Source organism: Ursus arctos, unplaced genomic scaffold, assembly GCF_023065955.2.
Source record: "Ursus arctos isolate Adak ecotype North America unplaced genomic scaffold, UrsArc2.0 scaffold_8, whole genome shotgun sequence".
In the NCBI taxonomy this organism is placed as follows: Eukaryota; Metazoa; Chordata; class Mammalia; order Carnivora; family Ursidae; genus Ursus; species Ursus arctos.
Genome location: NW_026623100.1, coordinates 17,804,324 through 17,820,034, shown reverse-complemented (window position 1 = coordinate 17,820,034; position 15,711 = coordinate 17,804,324). Strand labels below are relative to the sequence as shown.

At 36.6% G+C, this 15,711-nt stretch overlaps 1 long non-coding RNA gene across 1 annotated transcript in view; it reads left to right on the top strand.

Moving 5' to 3' along the window:
* The window catches only part of LOC130543145 (uncharacterized), a 213,649-nt gene that overhangs the window by 79,071 nt on the left and 118,867 nt on the right, over positions 1-15,711 (top strand). The window lies entirely within an intron of this gene.

Genomic DNA, 15,711 nt, shown 5'->3' with positions numbered 1-15,711 from the left:
TCTATTTTGGTATGGTCCCAATAGTTTCGCTTTTGCTTCCCTTGCCTGAGGAGACATATCCATAATATGTTGCTAAGGCTGATGTCCCAAGAGATTACTGTCTGTGTTTTCTTTAAGATTTTAAACCATTTTATGGTTTCAGGTCTCATACTTAGGTCTTTAACTCACTTTGAGTTTATTTTCATGTGTGATATAAGAAAGTGGTCTAGTTTTATTCTTAGCGTGTACATGTCCAATTTTCCCAGCACCATGTATTGAAGGGACTGTCTTTCCCCCGCTATATGTCCTTGCCTCCTTTATTATGGATTAATTGTCCATATAATCATGGGTTTATTTCTGGGATCCCTTTGCTGTTCTATTAATCTATGTGTTTATTTTTGGGCCTGTACCATATTGTTTTGATTACTATAGCTTTGCAGTGTGTCTTGAAATTTGGGATTGTAATACCTCCAGCTTTGTTCTTCTTTCTCAATATTGCTTTGTCTATTCTGGGTCTTTTTTGGTTCCACACAAATTTTAGGATTATTTATTCTAGTTTTGAAAAAATAAATGCTGTTGGTGTTTTCTTAGGGATTGCACTGAATGTGTAGATTGCTTTGGGCACTATGGACCTTATAACAGTATTAATTCTTCTAATTCATGAGCATGTTATATCTTTCCATTTGTGACATTTTCAGTTTTTTTCATCAATGTCTTAGGATTTTCCTACTACAAGCTTTTCACCTCCTTGGTTAAATTCATTCCTAGGTATTTTATTCTTCCTGATGCATTTGTAAACGGGATTGTTTTCTTAATTTAGCTTTCTGGTACTTTGTTATTAGTGTATAGAAATGTGACAGATTTCTGTATATTAATTTTATATCCTATAACTTTACTGAATTCACTTAATTCTAATAGATTTTTGTGAAACCTTTAGTTCTTAGTCTACCGAAAGTGAAAAGATAGGTAAAATCTCAGTCATTAAAATGAGTGTCTTAAAAAAGCACTCAAGTTAGAAAAATGTGACAGTGCTTTCATACATCCGCAAATATTTATTGAGAACCTATGTGTGCCAGCAACTGGGCTTTCCATTATTCAGTTCAATCTATAAGAATTGCATACCTGACCCACTACAGACCCTATTCGTAAATATTATCAAAATAAACCTCGAATTTTAACTATTCCTCCTTCTCTCCCCTTCTTTTTCTGTCTCAATAGAAGAGGCAGAATGATACAGTAATCAGAAGAAACATACAACATTAGGTAATTTCTGGTTTGTAGCGGAAAGAGCAATGGCTTAGGGACCATGTGTTCCATCATTTACTAGGTGCATGATCTCTAACAAGTCACTTAACTCATCTGATGATGACAAAACAATACCCTGTTTAATAATTCACTGGTTGCTTTGAGATTCTTACATGATAACATGCCAGTGTTCTTTGAAAGCTATCAAATGCTTAATAAATGTTAGATATTACCTTATTTGGAAAATATTAAAATAAATATCAAACTTATATAGATGTGTTTGTGTATATTCATCATATATGATTATAAGTAAGTATATATAGCATATTGTTGGTTTCTAACAGGTGTAATCTGAAACTGGCCCCTGTACTCCTAGGGCAGGGAGAGACCAAAAAAAAAAAAAAAAAAAAGAGAGAGAGAGAGACAGGTCACTGTGTTTATAGGTGGCAATTTTTATAATAGCAAAAGGAACTTACATACCTTGCCTTGAGCAGCAGCAAGATTAATGGATCCCTGAACCTGTCCACCAGACCTTAAAAGTTTGTAAAGAGGCCCTAACTGGGCTCAGTCAACTATACTATGCAGGTGTTTTCAATATCATATCACCATCTCAAGGCTATGTTCTTGGAGCAGATTCTGGGAGCAGGAAAGGCAAGTAGAACAACATTCCAAGGATGGGAAGGAGGTGAGGAGACTCCAAATCCTCAAGTCCAGTTCACTGGTCACCTGGTGGTCACATCTTTTTGATGATGTTTCCCAACACATGTATACATATAATGGAAATCTAACACTTCTAAATTTATTTTTTTTCAAAGAGATTTTAACATTCTTTTTTTTTTTTTTTAAGATCTATTTATTTTAGAGAGAAAACCTGTGAGTGAGGGGAGAGGCAGAGGAAGAGGGAGAGAGAATCTGATGCAGACTCCCAGATGAGCACAGAGCACAACTTGGGGCTTGGTCTCACAACCCTGAGATCATGACCTGAGCTGAAACTAAGAGACACTCAACTGACTGAGCCACCCAGGCGCCCCTAAGCATTCTTACATTCCTACCAATTTGAACTTTTAAATGTAGTGTAATGTAATGGATAACATTCCTTTTTAATTGAGGGTTAATGGAAGGGGGCATCCCTGGGTGCCTCGGTGAAGCAACCAACTCTTGATTTTGGCTCAGGTCATGATCTCATGGTGGTAAGATCCAGTCCCATGTCTGGCTTCGTGCTCAGCAGGGAGTCTGTTTGAGAGACCCTCTGCCCCTCCCCCTGCTCAAGCATGTTTCTCCCTCTCTCTCTCTCTCTCACCGTCTCCCTCCCACCCCTCCCTCTCTCTCTCCCTCCTGCCCCACCTAAAATAAATAAATAAAATCTTTTTTAAAAAAAAGGTTAGCCAGGAATTCCTCTACATTATTATTATATTATGAAGTACCCAGCAGTATGCTAGGTGTTATCAGTGATAATAATGTTGTCTGAACTTTCTTTTCTTTCTCTAAATTAGTAGAAGGGCACCTGCATGGCTCAGTCGGTTAAGTGTCCAACTCTTGGTTTTGGCTCAGGTCATGATTACGTGGTCATGGGATCGAGCCCCACTTAGGCTCTGTGCTCAGGGTAGAGTCTGCTTCAGATTCTCTCTCCCTCCCGCTCACTCTCTCTCTCTCAAATAAATAAAATCTTTAAATAAATAAAATAAATGTATTTTTGTATTAAAGAAGTCACAGTGTGAGTAGAGGTAATGGGTGTATGTGAAAAATGTTCATTGTATTAAAATATGTGTGCTGAAGGCCAATATATCTGCAGAAGTTCAGAAAAGGAATCATTCAACATGGTTGACAATAACTGGAGAAATCTTCATGAAGAATGTGTTGGAGTTAAGACTGGATACATAAAAGTACAGGGACAGAGTAGTTTAATGAAAACAATAAGATGTCAAAATTATATCTCACCTCAGGGCCTCTGGGCATGTTATTTCCTTGGAAAATTTTTCTCCTAGATACTTCCATGCCTTTCTCCCTTATTATACTTACATCTTGATACTTTATCTAAGAGGCTTTCTCTGACAGTGCTATCTAAATTAGTACCACCCATAGCATTAATAACCATATGGTGTTATAACATATGCCTGTTTGTTTAGATATACAATATCTGTTTCTGAACCACCACAAGAACTGTATGAGAGCAGACAATTGGTCTGCTTTATTCACTGTAATGAAAGGGAAGCTTGGAGATGGTAGTAGGCCTGTAGAAATGTGGACTTGGGGAGGAAACCAGGTCCAGAACATAAGTAAAGTAGTTATTCGCACAGGGGAAAGGGGCAAAACTATGAAAAGTCAGTTTTCTGAAAGAAGTATATATTGTGGAAGCCATTCCAATTCTCTGAAAATTCATTTATTCCATGGTAAATATAATGAGGATTTGAATAGTCCTTTGATGATAAATTGTATAAAAGTTCTTAAAGTTACCATTCTGAATATCAATTTCAATCTTAGATGCTCCAGATAAAGCAGAACAGGAAAATGAGTTTAGTATGTATTTAGCCCAAGATACAGCAGGTTGTTGTGATAAAATAAATAGCATATGTTCATTTTTATATGATTTACTTTTTTTTTCCTCAAAGGTGTAGTAGAAAAAAAAAATCTAGGTGTTGGAGTTTGTGGTTACTGAGTTAAGGTTGTACTATAATTAAGATGAAGAGAGAAGATGTTTTCAGGATTAAATTCTAAATATTCCATGGATTTTATAAAAGCAAAATAGGCTGGACTCTGGGCACAATGCATAATAGCCCAGAACTTTGGAATAATCAAGAGTAAATTTAAAAGAAATAAGTTGTTGGCAGGTCACACATAATAACTACCTATTTAATGCTCAAAACAGCTGGCCTCAGGCTTTCCCACTGCCAGTGTCCCCTGCCACTCTTCTGTGAGTTTCTGCTACTTTGTCCAGATGTCATTCTTAAACACTTAATCAAATACGTATACTCCTAAAACCAAGGTACTTGGACCATATGCTTGAGGGTTTATCCAGAACTAATGATTTATTTACCTGATTTTAAAAAGTGTATATACTGGAGGTGGCTATTCTATCACTTGACTGAAAAGGATAGACAGATGGTAAAAGCCAGGTGAAATGAGGAGAGTAAAATATTCATAACCATGATTCCTCATGAGACTGAACACAAATCCAGGCAGGATCTCCTGCTAGGTAGTCTGAAGTGGGAGACATTTCACCATCCCTTCTAAAATTACATTGATATGGTTATCTCCATTTTCTCCCAGTCATGATCCTTCCATTCCAATCATGGGTCTTCTTATCACTCACTGTCTATTGATCATTCCTTGTATATGCCTGCCTTTATGTTTTTATTTATGCCAGTACCTTTATTTGTAATGCCATCCTTTGGCATCTTCATTGATCCAAATCTGACCATCTTCTGAGACAAGTTCAGGTTGTGGATCACTTGATCCTATCCTGACCCATTATCAATCTTTCCCTCTTGCAGATACTGTAGTGTTCATTGTCTGTACATGTCATTCAGTAATGGTATCATTTCTTTTATGCAGATAACTTTTTTTTATCCCCTGGTTTCCTCTTTGAAAAAGGTTGCATTCATTTGTGTTCTGTCGTTTATACATTCTGGTATCCACTATATGCTTAGTTCTTCATCTGATGCACAGCTGGTATTCAATAAATATTTGTTGATTGATGGAAAATACAGTTAGTATTATTTATTTCTAATCTAAACAAACTCATGTTTAAGGGAATGTAATGATTTCTTCTTAAACAAAGCACCATAATGTGAATATGGTTAACGGTGGCCCCGAGGGGCTGCAGTTTGGTACTGTATTATTTTTCTGTTTAAAAATTAATAATCTTGTACCATAGCTGCTGCCTTTTAAAATTTATTGGCATTGATTGGGATCCACTCTGGACTATGATGGATAGCTTTGATTTGGGGCTTGGTGCTACAGTAGCAGCGGGGGGTGGAAACAAAGCTCAGGTTTTGTCAATAGGTCAAAAGACTGAGAATATAAATAATACATTAATATTAAAATTTTCATCTTCAGAAAAAAAGACATTAACAAAGGCCATAGGGATCTCAGAAGCTGGTATGCATTCATTTCAACAAGGCATGTTTTGAGGCATAGACCTGTACTGTAAAAATTAAAAATCATTGCTTCTGAATATATGTTCCTACATATGTTTAGTTTACTTAAGTGTATTTATTACACTTACTGAATATAAAATGCAGGGGAATTTGTCAGCTATCTATTTACCTGCTTTCCTTTGCAATTCCTTTTACCCTAGCCCTGTACTTTGGATCTTTTACTCCAAGTTCTCAGTGCCCTCTGAGGCCTTCCCCTCCCCCTACCAGTGATGGGGTTTCTTCTCTGGGTTCATACTTCATACCCAGGGCAGCTGCTCTTTCCAACAGTTGCCAGTTTGATCTCTTCCAACGTGCTGCTGCCTCAGCCAACAGCGATATTCACAGACTATATGTGCCACGTCTCCCGGGAGCATTTGTATTTATTTTCTATAATCCAGAGGCTACCTGATGAGCTATTTTTGAATTGTGAAGTAGGATGATAGAATTAGTGGAGATTCCCAGATCTTTCCTTTAGGCCACCATCTAGTATTTATTGGAAATAAAGATATACCTGATCATAAATTAAGGATAAAAGCATTTTTAACATATTTCCACTTGACTAATGATAAGCAAACACAGGATTCATCACTGCATTTATAACATTCAACATTTTTAAAGGACTCTGGTCTAATGCTCTAATAATGTCATTTTCAAACAAGAGTGCCTGAGCTATTGACCCAAGTGACACTAGATTTTCTGTTACATTAACTCACTGCATGCAAATGCATTAAAATTCTCTCAAAATTAAAATTGAATTTAAAAAATTAAAATTCCCCCTGTACCGTGCCTTAAAAAAAAAAAAAACTCAGTATCTTTCTAACCCTATTAATTGGGAAGATATGAGAATTCCCCATCTTTAGAACCTAGTCTATCTCTTTATGTATCTGAAAATCTGCTAGTAATGTTTTTTAATATATATTTTAAAATATATTTTTTCTGTGACATTGACAGCTCTATGCTGAGCTGCCATGAACAACTGGTTGACTGATTCTATTTCTTCTTCTCTACCCCTATTACTTTTCCATTTATCCCACTTGTTGAGGAAGAAGTAGAAGAGGAGAAATTGTCAGAATAGGTCACATGGCAGAAATATCAGACAAAGGGTATGACATTTAGGAGGAAGCCTCGGTAGGATGCAAATACTATAGAACTTTGGCCTTGGAATATTTATTTCCATGCTTTACAATCTTTAGAGAAGGGCCATAACTTTCCAGTAGGTTTGGCAGAAAATTTCCACCAGGGGATGGAAATCTGTTAGAAACCCTTTCTTGCAATAGGCTTCTTTGCTTCTGTCATGGTCTCGACACCGCAAAGCTTACAGATCCTTTCTCAGTGGCTCTTTAGCCTCCCTCTATGTGGAGTGAAATAGTCATTGAGTTGGTAAGAACCAGAATAATTTTTGTTAAGATTAGTAATACATACATCTTATCTTTTTTCTGTATTATTTCCCTCTGCATCACTCTATAGCAATCATCAAAAACATGATCTTTTGTTTCTTTCTTTCTTTTTGATTTCAAATTTTTATTTAAATTCTACTTAGTTAACATATATGGTGATATGGTTTCAGGTGTAGAATTGAGTGAGTCATCACTTACATGTAACACCCAGTGCTCATCACAAGTGTCTTCCTTAATACCTGTCACCCGTTTAGCCCATCCCCCACCTACTTCCCTCAGTTTGTTCTCTGTAGTCAAGGGTCTCTTGTGGTTTGCTTACCTCTCTCTCTCTCTTTTTTCCCCTCCCCTGTATACAATAGAATATTAATCAGCCATCAAAAAGAATGGAATTTTGCCATTAGTAACAATGTGGATGGAGCTAGAGTGCATTATGCTCAGTGAAAAAAGTCAGTCAGAGAACGACAAATACCATATGATATTTTCTTAATTTCACAACTAAATATTAAAGCTTTTTGTCCCTGGAAAATACTTTATTTTATTGAAGAACAAAGAATTAAAACTAGTGCCTACCTAATTTTTTGTTTGTTAGAACAATTAATGGCGTAATATCATCATGTAAACATGGGTGACAAATAAGTGATAAAAGATAACTACTGAACCATTTCTTTAAAAACATAGAAATCAGCCTCTATTGAGAAAACATTCATCCATAGTTTTCACTGCATTTAGTGTGGCATATATTTCATGTTCTTTTCAAGACTACCAAAAATAAACCTTAATCTTAGGAAGATTTTTCAAATACAAAATTGAATATTTATCTTCAATTGTATAGACCTCATGCAAATAATATCTTAGACATTGGATTGTTTTGAAAACAAATAGAAAAAATCCACGTGAACAATAATAAACTCTTTGCAAGATTTAAAAAAATATTTGTGGTACATGATTAAGTTCTATGGAGACTGATCAAAACCTATACAATGGTCATGAGTCAGAACCTTCTCAATTTTCTAGAGTGGTTTTGACTGAAAGCCACTGGAGCAAATTCATTCTAGATTGAGAGAGAAAAAGTGGAAATGGTAGGGGGAGCAGTCTGGATTTGATATAAAATGTTATCATTGATTCATGATAGTCCAGATTTTTTTTTTTCTCTTTAAATTTACAATCACTGTATTTTCTCCAGGGCACAAGTATTAAAAGGTTAGTTAAAATACCTGCCACTCAAAGACAATAGCAAATCTCAAGAGTTAAATACCACAAGAAGTGATGAGCAACATTTCTATGCCAAGAGGAATGAGTAGAGTGATCAAGTTGTCCTCTGTGAAATCACTGATTCTTGCACCCCATTGCAACATGCCTTTTAAATTTTTTATTGAAATTGTAATATATGTATTCACAGAAAAACAGTAAAACATAAACTCACAGAAATGGATCAAAAGAAAAGTCAGATTTCTCATTTTGACTGCCATTCTTCCCTCTTTCTGCACTTTTTAAAAAAGATTTCATTTATATATTTGAGAGAGAGAGAGAGACAAAGATAGCAACAGAGAGCACAAGTGAGACAAGCACGCACCAAGTGGGGAGGAGAGGGAAGAGCACACTCTCCACTGAGCAGGGAGCCTGATGTGAGACTCGATCCCAGGACCCTGGGATCATGACCTGAGCTGATGGCAGACACTTAACGGATGCAACTTAAGATTTCTCTATGGATACTAATCACATTCAGTTTTCCCTCCCTTCCCTTCAACTCTAAAGTTGGATGTGCCACTAATTGTGGAACTTGTATAAGTTAAAGATTAAATCATATTTTACTCAATCATAAAATAAGAATGTTTAACCCGTAGCATTAAGTGAAGACTAAACAATCAAATACATCATAAAATTGTTGCAAAGATTAAAGCAACGCACTTGAAGAACATAGTAAATATTAGATATTATTTCATTTTGTTCAGCATTCAGCAAATCCTTTCAATCTAAACATTTTCTGTGTCTTTCCTAAGCTCTTTCTTTTTTGATAATTTCTTCCTAGTCATTTCCATAGCTTTTCATTCTTGGGCCTCCAAATTGATACTGTTCTTTCAGGATTGATTGTCCCATACCTTTTATTTATTTATTTATTTTTTCAGGCTCTGTGTTTTTTAATTTACCTTGGAATATTTCCTTCATCATTACTAGAACACTTATTATGCTTGTTTGTTTTGTCTGTAGGCAAGTATATTTTTCATTTTTAAGAACCTTTTCTTGTTATTTGATAAGATATAAGATGGGGCTTGTTCTTGTTTAGTTGGATACAACTTAAAATTTCTCTATAGATACTAATCATATTCAGTTTTCCCTCCTTTCCCCTGTGGTCCTTCGTGCTATTCCTTATGTTCCACATATGAGTGAAATCCTATGATAATTGTTTTTTTCTGCTTGATTTATTCCACTTAGCATAATCCCCTCCAGTTCCATCCATGTCGAAGCAAATGGTAGGTATTCATCCTTTCTGATGGCTGAGTAATATTCCATCGTATATATGAACCGTATCTTCTTTATCCATTCATCTGTTAAGGGGCATCTCAGCTCCTTCCACAGTTTGGCTGTCGTGGACGTTGCTGCTATGAACGTTGGGGTGTGTGTGCCCCTTCTTTTCAATATGTCTGTATCTCTGGGGTAAATACCTAGTAGTGCTATTGCTGGGTTGTAGGGTAGCTCTATTTTTAACATCTTGAGGAACCTCCATATTGTTTTCCAGAGTGGTTGTACCAGCTTGCATTCCCACCAACAGTGTTAGAGTGTTCCTCTTTCTCCACATCCTCACCAACACTTGTTTCCTGTCTTGTTAATTTTTGCCATTCTAACTGGTGTAAGGTGGTATCTCATTGTGGTTTTGATTTGTATTTTCCTGATGGCTAGTGATGCTGAACATTTTTTCATGTGCCTGTTAGCCATTTGTACATCTTCTTTGGAGAAGTGTCTGTTCATGTCTTCTTCCCATTTCTTGACTGGATTATTTGTGTTTTGGATGTTGAGTTTGAGAAGTTCTTTATAGATCTTGGATACCAGCCCTTTATCTGTAATGTCATTTTAAATATCTTCTCCCATTCTGTCAGTTGCCTCTTAGTTTTGTTGACTGTTTTCTTTACTGTGCAAAAGCTTGTTATCTTGATGAAGTCCCAAAAGTTCATTTTCACTTTTATTTCCCTTGCCTTTAGAGATGTATCTTAAAAAAGGTTGCTGTGGCCAGTGTTGAAGAGGTTACTGCCTATGTTCTCCTCTAGGATTTTGACGGATTCCCGTCTTACATTTAGGACTTTCATCCATTTTGAGTTTATCTTTGTGTATGGTGTAAGATGGTCCAGTTTCATTCCTCTGCATGTGGCTGTCCAATTTTTCCAGCAACATGTATTGAAAAGACTGTCTTTTTTTCCATTGGATATTCTTTCCTGATTTGTTGAAGATTAGTTGACCATAGAGTTGAGGGTCCATTTCTGGGGTCTCTTTTCTGTTCCATTGATCTATGTGTCTGTTTTTGTGCCAATATCATGCTGTCTTGATGATCACAGCTTTGTAATAGAGCTTGAAGTCAGGCATTGTGATGCCCCCAGCTTTGGTTTTCTTGTTCAATATTCCCTTGATGATTCGGGATCTTTTCTGGTTCCATACAAATTTTAAGATTGTTTGTTCCAGCTCTGTGAAAAATGTCAATGGTATTTTGATACGGATTGCATTGAAAGTGTAGATTGCTCTAGGCAGCATATACATTTTCACAATGTTTATTCTTCCAATCCATGAGCATGGAATGTTTTTCCATTTCTTTGTGTCTTCCTCAATTTCTTTCATAAGTGTTCTGTAGTTTCTAGAGTATAGATCCTTTACGTCTTTTGTTAGGTTTATTCCTAGGTATCTTATCACAATTTTTAAAATAAACATTCTTTTCTCCTCCTAGAATTAAAATGTATTTACCCTTATGGTTAGCTGTTCCACTTGTTCATCTTGGCTCATTGTCCCATTTGTTTTGTTGGTTTTATTTTTATCAAAGCTGTTCATTGGTTGCCTGTTAATATACATGGATTATGAACTATGTTGATTGATATGGGTAAATGGCTCTGGTTTGCTCTCCATTTGGTGAGTCCTTTCCTCCTACATTCCTTTCCTCTAAATAGGGGATTTACTATGAGCTCCATGTAAGAAGCTACCTCTACTGAGGGACAGGTTTCTCTTTGGAGGTTATAAGTAGAGGTGTACAGAGAGGCATACTACTACAGGAAAAAAAAATCTATTTTGGAAATGGAGCATTAGCATATTTCCTTCTTGAACCCTCTGCCTTACCTTTTCCTCTTTCATCCTACCACATTCCTGCCTAGAGTTGATTCCAATTCTGCTTTGTTTTTCTCTCATGGTCATCAGCCATACCTAGGGATTTTGCCTTTCCTGGAACTTAATTGATTTTAACCTGGACACCAAACATCCTACTGATACCGCCATATGAAGGTAATAGTGATGGGGCCACCATGACTGTTTTAAGTCTAGTACTGTGTGAAATCTTGATTCAGAATAGAAAGAACCTGTTAGAGAGGTTATTTGGTCTTCTTCCTGCTGTCCTCAGAGCAAAACAACAAGCTTGTGGCACAGGTCAGATATAGATAATGTTTTCAATGCTTTATAGTGTTCATCGTTTGACCAATCCAGAGCAAGATGGCATACGATCTTCCTGTCCATTTATTTTCTCCATACCCCATGTTTAAATGACTCTAAACAATTATCTGGTATATGGAACTTTTCCTGAGGACTCTTATTGACCTCTTGAAATAAGGGGATCTCCCCACTGTTTTCTCCTTCTGCAATTACACATTCAGTTCCACAGTGATGATCAGTGGAGTTCAGGAATTTGCCCCTGTAACTTATCATCCTTCCTGCACATGTTGCTTCAGTTTCTAGGACTGGGCTTTTACTTCAAGTTACCTTGACCCTGAAACACATTTGTGTCTGCTTGTCAGCTTCGTGCAGGTAAACCTCTTGAATGAAAGCCACTGCCCATCTAGTTTCCAGCCAACACTTTTCTCTAACCTATTCCCATTGCCATCCCTTGTCAGTATCTTTTGGAGATCCTGGACATTTCTATTGCCACAACCATGTATCAACTTGGATTTGGTGCCTGGAGAGCATGGAAGGAATGTTGTCATTGGATTACCATTCAGATCTCTCATTCAGCCCTCCTTCTCTTTCAGCCACCATTGTGCTGATTCCTAAGCCCTGGTATCTGATATATAAATACTTACATCAGATCCCACTGTTTATCCAGGACTTATTTTTATTGTACAGATATTTTTCTAAAAAATTTCTCCTGGGTTTGGGTTCAGGAATTCCCAAGAAAGTAACACTCAAGTACTGACCAACAAACTGATTCCTAGAAGAAGAGCTTAATTTTGATCTATACGTTTCTAAAAAGGGAACTATTTTGTAGAGAGCAGATTTGTAGCCAGCCAATCTCATTGCAGAATCAGTTGCTATGAAGAAGTCAAATATAGAATAATATTAGAGCCCAAAGGGACCTTAATAATCACCTAATCCAAATTTCTCATTTTTAAAACTGAGACCATATGTGCTAAGAATCTCACTTAAGGATTCTCAGCTTCTTAGCGACAGAGCCAGTACTAGACACAAGTGTTCTAATTCATAACAGAACATAATTTTGTTTATAAATTTATATTATGGGTATATAATTAATATTCCTAACAAAAGTTATAAGCATGAAGATAGCTAATATTCTTTGTGCTCTCACTATAGACCACAGCCTGTACTATTATCTCTCCAGTGTCTCATTCAGTCCTTAGGATAATTCCATGAAGTACGTACATATTATCATTCCCATTTCACAGATAAGGACCCTGGCAGTTCATGCATTGCAGTAATTTGAGTAGCAACCCAGATTAAAATCTAAGTAATAGATGGTCATAACTTAGAATGAAAGCCTAGTTTCTGTTATCATAAAGGAGGAAAGGAGGACTAAAAGGCAACAGTTATACAAGTTTGAAATTTATATTCTCATATATGTTTGTCACTACAACTCACTGGGCTGTCATGCCATGAGCCAAAAATGAGGCTGAAAAATGCCTTTGGCGATCATGTCTTTTCCTGGTTTTATCTGAGTTAGATGAAGAGACAGGAGACCTAGCTTACTGCTTAGCATTGCTAAGCCAGGGCATCCAGCTGTTCACGTTCTTATTCACATTGCTGTTTATTTTCCCATCTGTGAATTCTCAAGACCTCCTTCCCAGAGTCTCCCAACACTCTTAGGTCAGAAGGTTGACGATGATGAAGATGCGAGACTGGGGATGAACACTGTTATAAACTGGAGTCTGGGAGCTAGTGAATGCCAACCTTCATTCTCAGGGGGCTGTGGAAGAAATGGCTAAATGCAGTCATTGCAAAGAAATCAACAGATTGTCCCGACCACCTCCATTGCCTTCCACGATTAACCTTCTCTTCATTTGGATGCTTTTTATCTGGCTTGACTATGTTTTTCCTTTAAATTGGCAGTCTGTGAGCATTTTGTGGGGAGAAGAGACAGGAGAGGGAATGTGACTTGAAATATGGTTGTGGGTGTTTTTTAACAAGTTCTCTAAAAACCTTAAAAAAGACCTTTTAAAAAAAACTCTGTGAATTACCTTCTTTTGCTTTAAAAATATAGAATGTTCAGTGTTCCACACTAGTTCATGATATACACCCTTTAGGGTAGAAAAGAATGATCTCATTTTAGGCACCCAACCAAAACAGAATAATTTCTTTCTTTAAAAAGAAACTTCTACTACTAACGTTAAATGTATGAGAATACATGGAACATATACATTAGACACGTTAACACAAGGACAACAATTACTAGCTTTATTTTAAATAAAGCTTTACCTATGTAAATAATTTTAGAGGAAAAGCCATCATAATTTCAAAAATAACATCTTTAATTTTTTCAAATGTAACTTTTCAGCTGTCCTTTACTTTTCTTCTAATACTGGGAAATTGTCATGTTGAAAGTCAATTCCAAAACATCTTCAAGTTGTAAACCGTGAGGACAACAGCAAGAACTTTTAACCGGAGATCAAAGTACAGTGAAGAACCCAAAACAAAGCAAAACCTCTGCTTTGGGTTTGGATTCTAAACTGTCTTTATGGGATTCAGGGGTAGCCTGGGTGGTTCAGTCATTAGGCGTCTGCCTTTGGCTCAGGTCATGATCCCAGGGTCCTGGGATTGAGCCCTGCATCGGGCTCCCTGCTCAGCAGGAAGCCTGCTTCTCCCTCTCCCACTCCCCCTGCTTGTGTTCCCTCTCTCGCTGTGTCTCTCTCTGTCAAGTAAAACAACAAAAAAAAAGATCTTAAAATGTCTTTATGGGATTCTAAACGTGGTAGAGATGACCTGTCAGGGATCTCCATTCATTTATTCAAATCAAGCGATCATACCTCTAGCTGTACCATTTAGACATGTTTAATGCCATCTTGGCTTTCAAATGAAAATGAGGTTCCCATGGCCTGTGTCCACAATATGGTGGGCTCAATTCTAAAAAATAGAAAATATGCTATTGCAAAGTCAACATATGGCTCCTCCATGATAGAGATCTGCCTAAACATTGCAGAGAGCATATGGCAAAATAATTTTGTAGACAAAGTGGTATAGTCAAGAATGAGAAGATGATTTTGGCCTTGCTGCCTTTCCGCTTTTCTATTATAAAAGGAAGTCAAGAAATTATTTGGTCTTAAACATGCACACACTAACTGAAAAATAAAAACAGTTTATCTGTTGAGCTGCAGAGTGACATCCTTATTTCTCTTGGAAATGTCAGAGAGAAATATGAAGCATATATGGCTCCTGATAAAATATGGCATTTTTGAAACTTTCTTCTAGTATATTATATATGAGTATAATGAGTACGGTAAACATTGGGGTAACTTTTTTAACTAAAAAGCTATCTGATTTACTCCAGTAACTGAACTGTGAGCCATGGTTTGGTTCTCCACCAACCATGATTAAATTTAAACTGATTTTGAATCCCCTGGCCATAGCCAATGACCCAAGCTGAGACAATCTAATTCTCTCTCCCAGAAATTGAGAACTGGGATTGAGCAAGAACAATTCTAAGTGTTCCTTCATTTCTAAGTGTTACTGGCACTGAGTATGCAAACTTGGGATGCACGGGGTCGTCTAGATCTCTGTAAGAACAAAGGAGAGAGAGAGACACAGAGAGACTTGTAGTTGTCCTGGTTTTTCATAAGACCCAACCCTAGTTGGCCTTTATACTCAGTCATGTACTACTTTACTGTTAGAGTCCCTTTCTCTTTTTGCTTAAACTAGTCTTTTTTCTGAATGGAGGACTTTTGATGAATACACATAGTGTCATGAGATCCTATAAAAGCATGAATTACAAATACCAAGATGGAGGGGAGAGTAGTGTAAAGTTAGAAGCCTTCATGGACTGTCTTTTCCCTTTTTTTTTTTTTTTCTTCCTAGCTTATTGTATACTGCTTTCTAATTTCATCTAAAATCCCTTTTCTTCAAACAGTTTCATGGTGGAAAAATAACTCCTTAAGTTTATTTTTGTGCCTTTTTCCAGCCGCACCCAGCACAGTCCTGGCATTCCTAGGAGGACAACTTGTATTTATTATTGATTTTATTTTATTTTTTAATTTTTATCTATTTTAAGTTTTTATTTACTTCCGGTTAGTGAACATACAGTATTACATTAGTTTCAGGTGTGCAATATAACAATTCAGCAGTTCCCTACTATTATTGGTTTTAAAAATACTTTTCAAAATAATTTCCCATAATTCCAAGTGAGGCGATTTCCATTCTTCTTTCCTCCATTTCCTCCACTGCTTTATACCCTCCAAATAGGGAGTTAGGGGACTGAAAAAACCACTACATAGAGGGCACATTTCCCATGAAGAAGGAATGCCTGCCCTCATAAGGAATATGTCATT